This window comes from Triticum aestivum, chromosome 4B (assembly GCF_018294505.1).
Source record: "Triticum aestivum cultivar Chinese Spring chromosome 4B, IWGSC CS RefSeq v2.1, whole genome shotgun sequence".
Lineage (NCBI taxonomy): Eukaryota > Viridiplantae > Streptophyta > Magnoliopsida > Poales > Poaceae > Triticum > Triticum aestivum.
In genome coordinates this window covers 250,921,837-250,932,559 of record NC_057804.1, presented here as the reverse complement: position 1 = coordinate 250,932,559, position 10,723 = coordinate 250,921,837, and positions in this window count along the sequence as shown.

The window sequence follows — 10,723 nt, the reverse complement described above, 5'->3', positions numbered from 1 at the left end:
TCAAGGGTTTGCGGAACCCAAAATCTGACATTTGGCACGCAAGGTAGGGGTGCGTCGGAGATCCGCCGCTTCGTTCGCCACATCCCGCGACCGGCCTCGATGGAAGGTGCTCCTCCGCCGACTAGGCCGTCACGCACCTTTGGGGGAGCCATGTGAGGGAGTCCTGGATTAGGGGGTATCTGGACATCCGGACTGTGTACAACGTCCGTACTATTGAAGCGTGAAGATACAAGACTCAAGACTTCGGCCCGTGTCCGGATGGGACTCTCCTTGGCGTGGAAGGCAAGCTTGGCGATCCGGATATTGTGTTTCCTTTCTTGTAACCGACTCCATGTAAACCCTAGCCCTCTCCGATGTCTATATAAACCGGAGAGGTTGGTCCTTAGAAGGCCGATCACAATTACAATCATACCATCATAGGCTAGCTTCTAGGGTTTAGCCTCTACGATCTCGTGGTAGATCAACTCTTGTACTACCCATATCATCAATATTAATCAAGCAGGAAGTAGGGTTTTACCTCCATCGAGAGGGCCCAAACCTGGATAAACATCTATGTCTGTTGCTTCCTGTTACCATCAGCCTCGACGCACAGATCGGGACTGCCTACCCGAGATCCGCCGGTTTTGACACCGACATTGGTGCTTTCATTTAGAGTTCCTCTGTGTCGTCGCAACAAGGCTTGATGGCTCGTCTCGTCATCAAGGACGACATCACCTCGGAAGGAGCTCTGGCTGTAGGCCAAACTCTCCGACTTGGCGGCTTTATCATGGCCGCCCCGTCGGCGGTAGCGCCGACGATGGCCTCTCGGGTCATCAATCATAACCTTCACATTAGTTTGGAACTCGCCGAATAGATGGATCCAATGGAGCTCTCCTCCCTCAATGAGCTCTTGGATCACATCGCCACTCTGGGAGTCGCTACAGACTACGACCGGATCGGGCTCAAACCCGATCAGAGGGACATTAGATCCCCGCCGGCCACCCATGAGATAGTGATAGTGGAGGAGCCTCACACGGACCGTCCCTCGACTTTGAGGATGAATCATGTCCGGATCACCGGACTCTTTGAGCCGAAAGCCTGCTCAGAGGGAGACATGACCCAGGTCCCGGACTTAGAATCAGGCATTGGGCTGAAGAAATGGGGTGATACCCCGAATCCTGAGATGTCGGTCTTGGAGCTTCCTGCGCCCCTGGGTGTTAGATCGGATCAGAATCCGAATTCAACTAAAAGCACCTACAAGGACATAAACCGCCTCTCCCGCATGCGGCAAGAGCCCCAGGAGACTGTACATCGCTACTGGGCCAAATTCCTCCTTGCGCTTAACAAGGTCAAGGACTACCGGGAGGAGAATATAGTCTTACTCTTCTGCAAAAACTGCACGGACAAAGGACTCCTCAATGCTATAAGCCACCGTGACATAGTACGCGTCGCGGATTTGGCAATCATAGTACAGAAGTACTGTGCGATGGAAAGCGCCTGGAAAATCCAAACTGAATTTTGGGATAGTACGGCTCTCACCAAGACCTTTGTCCGAACTAAACGGGCGAACTCCCGTAAGCCGGCCAATCCTGTCCCCAAGAGACCAAAGTACACCCCAGGGCAGGGAACCGTATTGGAAGAATGGCTCAATGGACCAGGTAAACTCCACAGCACTCCAGACACGACACCAACTCATAGCCTTAGAGCATGTTGGACACTCCGGCAGGATGCAAAAAGTGGCGAGGACCTTCTCAGAAGCCATAAAGCAGAACAACATCCCGCCAACGAACACAATGCGGTATTGACTGTCTTTGAGACTTTCGCCTGGAACAGTAGGCGCAGGCGAGCTCATCGAAGCTCCGCCAAAATTTGCCAGGTGGTAAAGACAAACCCCTGGAACGACGCTGCTATAACTTTCAATGCCAGTGACGAGCCTCGATTCCAGACTGTCCGGGCACCGGCCGCCCTGGTCCTTAACCCAATCATGGACGGCTTCCGGCTCACTAAGGTACTCACGGATGGCGGAAGTGGATTGAACTTGATCTAACCTCACCAAAATGGAAATTGATAAAAGCCGCATTGAACAAAGTGGCACCACCTTCAGGGGAATCATCCCCAGTCGGGAAGCACGGTGTGCGGGAAAAATCACACTCGATGTGGTGTTCGGCGCTCCAGAAAATTACAGGTCCGAAGAAATCACATTCCAAGTGGCCCCTTTTAGTAGTGGATACCACGCCCTTTTGGGGCGGGACGCGTTCACAAGCTTTCAAGCCATACCCCATTATGGGTACATGAAGCTTAAAATTCCCGGGCCCAATGGAATCATCACTCTAGCCAGTGATCCGGACGTCGCACACCGCGCCGAAAATAAAACCGCAACACTGGCCCTGGAAGCATTATCCGAAGCCCTAGCAGCTGAAGAATTAACAACGCTATGAGCCACCATGGACAGGGACAACGTGATACTCGACAAGCGACCCAAGTCCACCTCATTTAAACCCGCAGACGAAATAGTCAAATTCCAGTTCATCCAACGGACCCCATGAAGACAGCTTCCATCGGGACACCGTTGAGCCCCGCAATAGACGCCGCACTACGGGACTTTTTACGCGAGAAATGGGATATTTTTGCCTGGCACCCATCGGACATGCCGGGCATCCCGCGTGGATTGGCCGAGCATAGCCTTAACATACTAAAGGGATACAAACCTGTCAAACAGACCCTAAGGCGATTCTCAGAGCCCAAACGACAAGAAATGGGGGAAGAGATAGCCAAGCTACTCGAGGCTAGATTCATCAGAGATATTAAACATCCGGATTGGCTGGCAAATTTGGTGATGGTACCAAAGAAGGACAAATCCTGGCGCCTATGCATCGACTTTAAAGACCTCAACAAGGCTTGCCCCAAGGATCCCTTTCCCCTCCCTCGCATCGATCAAATCATCGATGCCACAGCTGGACACGACTCGCTGTGTTTTCTCGACGCATACTCTGGATACCATCAAATAAAGATGGCAGAGTCCGACCAAGCTGCAACATCCTTCATAACACCATATGGCCCTTTTTGCTTCAACACTATGCCTTTCGGGCTTAAGAATGCCAACGCAACTTATCAACGCATGATTCAAACATGCTTGGAAAAACAAATCGGCAAAACAGTAGAAGCATATGTGGATGACGTGGTCATAAAAACAAGACATGTCAAAACCCTAATAGACGACTTGAGGCTTACATTCGATAACCTCCGGACATATGACATCAAGTTGAATCCGGAAAAATGCGTTTTCGGCATCTCTTCGGGGAAGCTGCTGGGCTTCATTCTTTCCAATAGAGGAATTGAAGCAAATCCGGCAAAAATCCGAGCTCTCTCGCAGTTGGCTATACCAACAGACCTCAAGCACATCCAAAAACTAGCTAGATGTGTGGCCGCTTTGAGCAGCTTTATATCCAGGTTAGGAGAAAAGGTATTGCCTCTTTACCGCCTCCTTCGGCGCACCGAACACTTCGTGTGGACGGATGCAGCCGCAGCCGGACTAGATGAAATAAAGACCTTATTGGCCAGTAATCCAGTCCTAACAGTGCCAAATACCGGCGAACCTATGCTATTATACATAGCTGCAACACATCAAGTGGTAAGCGCAGTGCTCGTCGTCGAGCGAGAGGTGGACGGATACAAATTCCCGCTTCAAAAGCCGGTTTATTACGTATCCACGGTCCTCACCCCATGCAAATCCCGATACCCACAATATCAAAAAATAGCATACGTGGTCTTCATGGCATCCCGGAAGCTGCGACACTACTTTCAAGAGTGTTCGATTATGGTGGCCTCTGAAGTACCACTGAATGACATAATTAATAACCGCGACGCTACGGGCCGGATTGCTAAATGGGCTATCGAGCTCCTGCCGTTCGACATAATATACAAACCACGACGAGCCATTAAGTCGCAAGTACTGGCTGACTTTGTCGCCGAATGGACAAAAGCTGAACTCCCTAAAGAGTACAATGCATACTCCAACTAGATCATGCACTTCGACGACTCCAAAATGCTGGCCGGATTGGGAGCAGGGGTAGTCCTGATGTATCCCACCGGAGACACGGTCCAGTATGTCCGTCAAATATTATACACAGACTCTAACAATGCAACCGAATACGAGGCGCTATTGCACGGTCTTCGGATGGAAGTCTCTATGGGCATCTAACACCTAGAAGTGCGCGGGGATTCAAACCTCGCAATATCACAAATGAACGGAGACTTTGATGCCAAGGATCCGAAAATGGCGGCCTACCGCAATGCCGTCCTCAAAATGTCAGCTCGGTTCGAGTGGCTCAAATTCCACCATGTGGCTCGAGAAAACAATCAAGTGGCGGACGTCCTCGCCCGCATCGGCGGTTAACGCGACCCTGTACCACCTAACATATTCTTGGAAAGCTTGTTCAAGCCGTCCGTAGTATGGGAAGGGGAGTCCGGTAACACCAGTACGGATCCGAACACACCCCCAGATTCCGAACCATCTGACACAATCGGAGGCTCTGCCACCGAAATAACATCTTCGACCCATGAAATCATGGCCGTAATTGCCCCGTGGACTGAGCCTTTCCTGGCCTACCTAAATAGGCAGGAGCTCCCCGAGGACCAAAACGAAGCATGCTGCATAGTCTGGCGTTCTAAAGCTTACAAGGTCCACGAAGGGGAACTCTATAAGAAAAGCGTGACCGGAGTGCTCCAAAGGTGCATCTCCAAAGAGGAAGGGCAGCAACTCTTGGCTGAAATCCATGCCGGACTAGGCGGACACCATGTTGCGGCTCGAGCACTAGTCAGCAAGGCCTTCCGTGCAGGCTTCTATTGGCCGACAGCCCGAGCAGACGCACAGGACCTTGTCCAACATTGCGTCGATTGACAGCTCTTCGCCAATCAGAGTCATATGCCTCCTACCGCTATCCAAACAATCCCCATAGCCCTTCGCGGTCTGGGGGCTGGATATGGTCGGACCCCTTAAAGGGGGAAGCCATAAGAAAAAAAATACTTATTGGTCATGGTGGACATGTTCACCAAATGGATAGAAGCCAAACCAGTTAAAACGGCCGAATCCGGACCTGTGATAGACTTCATATCCAGGGTCGTACACCGATACGGTGTCCCCCACAGCATCATCACTGATAATGGCTCAAATTTCACAGTCGATGAAGTGAAAACTTGGTGCGGCAAAATGGGCATTAAGCTCGACTACGCTTCCGTCTACCACCCCCAAACAAACGGCCAGGTCGAACGGGCAAACAATCTCATCATGAGCGGCATCAAACCCAGACTAGTGCGATTTTTAACAGAATCGGATACACACTGGGTAGAGGAGCTTCACTCCGTACTCTGGGGGCTGCGGACCACACCGAATCGCACCACCGGATATACACCTTTTTTATGGTGTACGGTGCGGAAGTAGTACTACCCCGCGACATAATACATGATTCGCCACGCGTACACATGTACGAAGAGAAGGAAGCCGAGTTAGATCGGCAGGATAACTTGGATGCCCTGGAGGAGGAGCGCGATGTCGCAAAAGCATGTTCCGCATTCTATCAGCAGCAGGCTCGATGATATCAAAGCAGAGAAGTGCGGGCCAAAACTTACAATATTGGCGAGCTCGTTCTACGCCTACCGGAGAAGAAGAAGGACAAACTCAAACCCAAGTGGGAAGGTCCCTTCGTCATTGACAAAGTTCTCATCGGAGGATCGTACCGTTTACATAATGCATCCGATAACAGACTCGAGCCGAACCCATGGAACGCGGCGAGACTCCGGAGATTCTACGCCTAACGCCGAACTCAGTGTTCGTCTCCTTACCCCTCCTTTTTAATTATGCTCCACCCCTTTTCTCTCCATTCTCGACCCTTTTTTCTCTTCACACAAAGTATTTAATATAGTGCGGACTCCCGGATCACTCCGGCCATACTATGTGTGTAAGCTATACCTGGGGGCTTCCTATTCGGAAGCTAGACATAATTGCTTTAAATGGCCTTTTGCCCATTGCATATGCGTTCTTTTCCCATATGTGCCTTTTCTTCACCATTATATGCATCGATATGACTTAAGATGTGGCCAAGCTGGGTTGCCTTGCTCTTGTGTTTATGCCCTACATTCCCGTTAATTTGGATAGGGCATAAAGGGAGCACCTCTGCGATTGTTACTACCGGTTCAGCCGGATGTGTACCTCAGACTGGGTGAAGGAGAAAGCTAGTTTCCTTAAGAGAATATTCGATCGGTGAACAAAGGATGTATTCGTTGGTTACAACAAAAAAACCAGACGTTTTGTATCCTGTGCCATGGTTCGCAGTCCGGACATGTGCATCAACACATGCATACCCAGGGAAATGAACCCCTAACGGAACTATTCTCCCTGGAAGATGTTTCTTGCTATCCATGTAATATAACATAACTAGTTGGGTACTTGTCTGTTCAAGCACTTATGACCCCTACGCCTGGTCTCCACGCATACCCCGGTTTTTGTATAACTGAGCGGGTATTCGGACACACCCCGGACTGTAGGATCCGAGGGCTGAAGCGAAAAGGTCCGCCATGACAAATGATTTTAATCCGACTAGGGGCTACTTATGCCAACTAAATTACACAGTCACTGGGACTGACTATATTCCTCCTCTATACCATCTAATAGGCTATTTAGCCTACAATCATGTTGAGAATACTTAGCGACTAACGCTACCTGGTCATATACCAGACTCATGGGAATTTCTTGCCCATCGGGCCCCATCGGTCCTACTTCGGCCATATGGTCCGGGTCCAGCTTGGTGTAGCGCGTCTTCACCATCGCCCAGGCTTCTCTCGCACCTTGCCGGCAGGCTGATATCTTCCACAGACGGAAGCGCCGCCGGGCTCCTTGAAGGAGGTCCGTAAGCTCCCCCATGCCATTCGGCAGGAGGCTTGATGGCGACAATGCCTGAGCAACACCGTGCATCACCCGCCGAGTGTGCTCATGCAACTGCGAAAGTTCTTGCAGCAAATCACTTGCAGATGCGGACATCTCCTCTTTAGGGCGACCCGTTAACATTCCTGGAAGGTAAATCCTTTCAACATACTTCCTCGCCGAACTATCATACAGTTCGTTTGAGCACTTACCATAAATTCCGCGCCGAAGCCTTTTGTTCTCCTTCACGGAGTCCGCCAGTTGAGCACGGACGTCCTTTAATTCTACGTCCAGCCGAATATTAGCATCTTGTAGCTTGTTCTTCTCTTGCGTCACTTGCGTAAGGATGCGCTCGCCAGCCTTTAGCTGCCTTTTGAGATGCGAGTCATCATCCGTTACACCCTCCGGATTCACCCCGAGATTGTCTGCAGAATTTATTGTTAGACTAATCACACCAGCCATTTACTAACTAGTACATCTGTGTACAATTAAGACAAATACTACCAGAGAGGAGCTTCTGGGATTCCTCTAACTGAGCAACAGCGTCCATCAGCTAGGCCTTACATGCCTCCAGCTCCCGAGCCAATTGTTCTTTCTTGTCCACAAGGACCTGTGCATATATTGATCCTTCAAATAGTTGTCCCAACTATTCCAAGTCTCAGGGGATACTACTATACATACTAATCAAAAATTTCTTACCCGTATATCTTTGGTATACTGGTTTGTCGCTTGGGCAAGCCTGCCTCGAGCAGCTCGGACGTATGCATCCGCCGAATTGAAGGCATTAAAAGCCTCTTCGGAAAAGATGTTGTTCCGAAGCACGGCCCTCCGGCGCCGGTGATTCATGGCGCTCTCCACTTCGGAGTTCGTGGCCGAACACATATCCGCATCCTCCATCGGGGAACTATGCGGTACTGGCCCCGTGTCCGCCTCTGCCCTCGAAGCCGGTTCTGGAACCCAGCTGGTGGAGGCGTGATTGGTGGGATCCCCGGATATAGTCCGGCTGTTCCTCTTCCTGCAAGACACAAAGGGTGCTGCCATATTTCAAATTCTATAACCGTAGGACAGGTTATCACTTTACCTCTGCAGTGGTGTGTCAACCCTCACCGCCTTCCTCTTGAGCCTGCCCGATCCGGATGCCCGTGGTTGACGAGTCCCTAGGGGCTCGGCCCCTCGCTTCGACTGTCGTCTCTGCAAATAGTACGACGCCTCGAGGGTAAACCATAATACCTAAGGGGAGTCCTCTTCGGAGGATAGGGTTTTTAGTTCGGCTTACACACGACGCAGGGAGCAATCCAGGATAGTCGGCCGTAATGGCCACTAAGGCGCCATCCCAGCTCGCTTGATAAAATACCCCGTTTCCACAGTGATATCCGGATCTTCTTTGAGTCCCGGATCTAGGGCACTTACGGGATCCTCTGGTTGCGGGGAGGAGCTGAAGATTCCTTCTATGGCCCTCCTCAGTTCCTGCTCGGAAGCATTGATGCAAGTAATCTTAGCAGAAGGACGCTAAAGTAAGTGAAGCAGGGAAAAGAATGGCCACTTACCCACTCTGGGGGGTTGTACATGGAGAATCCATCCCGCGTTTTAATGCGAAGGAATTCCTCCTATTCTCCTTTGTATAAATTAGACAATATCCTTGCCAAAGAATTGGCGGAGTCCGGACCCTTACGACCGCAGCGGGTGGTGTCGTCTTCCCCGTCGAAGTGCCACATGGGCTTCCCCCGATATTGAAGCGATTGCACTCCCCGCCTTATGCGTATCGCCAAGACCTCGACTATCGTTAGTACAGATTTGGCCAGTAACTTTATCCTATTCATCAGGAAGTGTATTTCCCTCGTATCCTCTTCTTGAGGGCCCCGGGGGCGCCAGCTTAGGCATGCCTTCGGCGGGGCGTTACTGAACTGGGGGAGACCTGTCCGGACTAGATCCGGAAGGGGAACATCATCAATGTAGAACCATTATGAAGGCTAGTTTTCTGGTGCCTTCTCGGGAGTGCCGGACAGGTATCCGGTCTCGGCAATATGCCATACTTCGGCCCCGCCCACTTGGCATAGGGATTCTCCCTGGGCGCGGGGAACAAGGCAGAACAGCTTCCTCCATAAACCGAAGTGAGGTTCGCAGCCTAAAAACAGCTCGCAAAGTGCGACGTACCCCGCTATGTGCAGAATGGAGGTAGGGGTGAGGTCGTGCAACTGGAGGCCGTAGAACTCCAGGAGCCCGTGAAGAAACGGGTGGATAGGAAACCCGACGCCCCTTAGCAGATGCGGGATGAGGCATACGCGCTCCTCTGGAGATGGGTTTGGGGATCCCTCCGCTTGTTCCCCTCCATCATAAGTAGCTATTCCGGCTCGGACGGGGACCATGAATGCCGGTGGGAGAAACCCTTGGGTTTGTAGCTTTATCAAACGGCTATGAGGAACTGAACACTCTCCCCAATTCCCCGACTTAGAGTAAGGAGGGCAAGCAAAAGAGCTGTGACGGCCGGCCATGTTGGAATGGTTTTTCGCGGAGCGCTCTACGTGATGCTCGCTCGGGGAGAGTGTGTGAGGTTTGGATCTGAGAATTTCCGTCCCTTCAAATAGGCGGTCAACCCGGAGGATCGAGGGTGTCAAATGCAAAAATGCCTCAGCTTCTCACATTCGCTCGACACGTGGAGGTGGTCATTATTGAGGCACTAAAGCCGAGGAGCACAACATTGATTGGAGGCCGGACACTATTCGTCGTAACAGGTACTTTGGAGTATTCGGAGATGGAACCCGCCTTGCAATGCCGAAGACAATACTGCGCGCCGGACTCATCGTCATTGAAGCCTGGTTCAGGGGCTACTGAGGGAGTCCTGGATTAGGGGGTATCCGGACAGCCGGACTGTGTACAATGTCCGGACTATTGACGCGTGAAGATACAAGACTCAAGACTTCGGCCCGTGTCCGGATGGGACTCTCCATGGCATGGAAAGCAAGCTTGGTGATCCGGATATTGTGTTTCCTTTCTTGTAACCGACTCCATGTAAACCCTAGCCCTCTCCAGTGTCTATATAAATCGGAGAGGTTGGTCCTTAGAAGGCCGATCAGAATTACAATCATACCATCATAGGCTAGCTTATAGGGTTTAGCCTCTACGATCTTGTGGTAGATCTACTCTTGTACTACCCATATCATCAATATTAATCAAGCAGGAAGTAGGGTTTTACCTCCATCGAGAGGGCCCGAACCTGGGTAAACATCTGTGTCCCTTGCTTCCTGTTACCATCAGCCTTGACGCACAGATCGGGACCCCCTACCCGAGATCCACCGGTTTTGACACCGACACCATGGGCCTCCGCTCTTTCACCCCCGCCTTGCGATGGGTGGAGTGGCCACCCAAGTTCAGGTCGGAGATGCCGCCCCGCTACGACGGTGCGACGGATCTGGCTGGCTTCCTCCAGGCGTACGAGGAAGCTGTTTGGGCAGCCGGTGGAGACGACAAGGTGATGGCCAAATGGCTCCCCTTAGCCCTCGTAGGCGCGCCGCATGCCTAGATGCTCAACCTGCCGGAGTCTTCTCTGGCCTCCTGGGAGGAGCTGTGCGGCCTTTTCATCACGCACTTCACGGCGCCGGTGCCACCCACCGTCGCATCTCTCCTGGGTGGCTCGCAGGTGCCACCCTCCGACCGCCACATCAAGCAGTTCTACCGCCAAGTAAGTGCCGCCCAGGTGCAGTCGGGGGCTCCCCCGGGCTGGGCGGCGCCCAAGGACGACCTCACCTTCGGCCTAGAAGATCACCCTGCTACCGCAACGGGAGCTGGCGCGCTCCCAATGCTCTGCACCCCCACCATCTACAACGT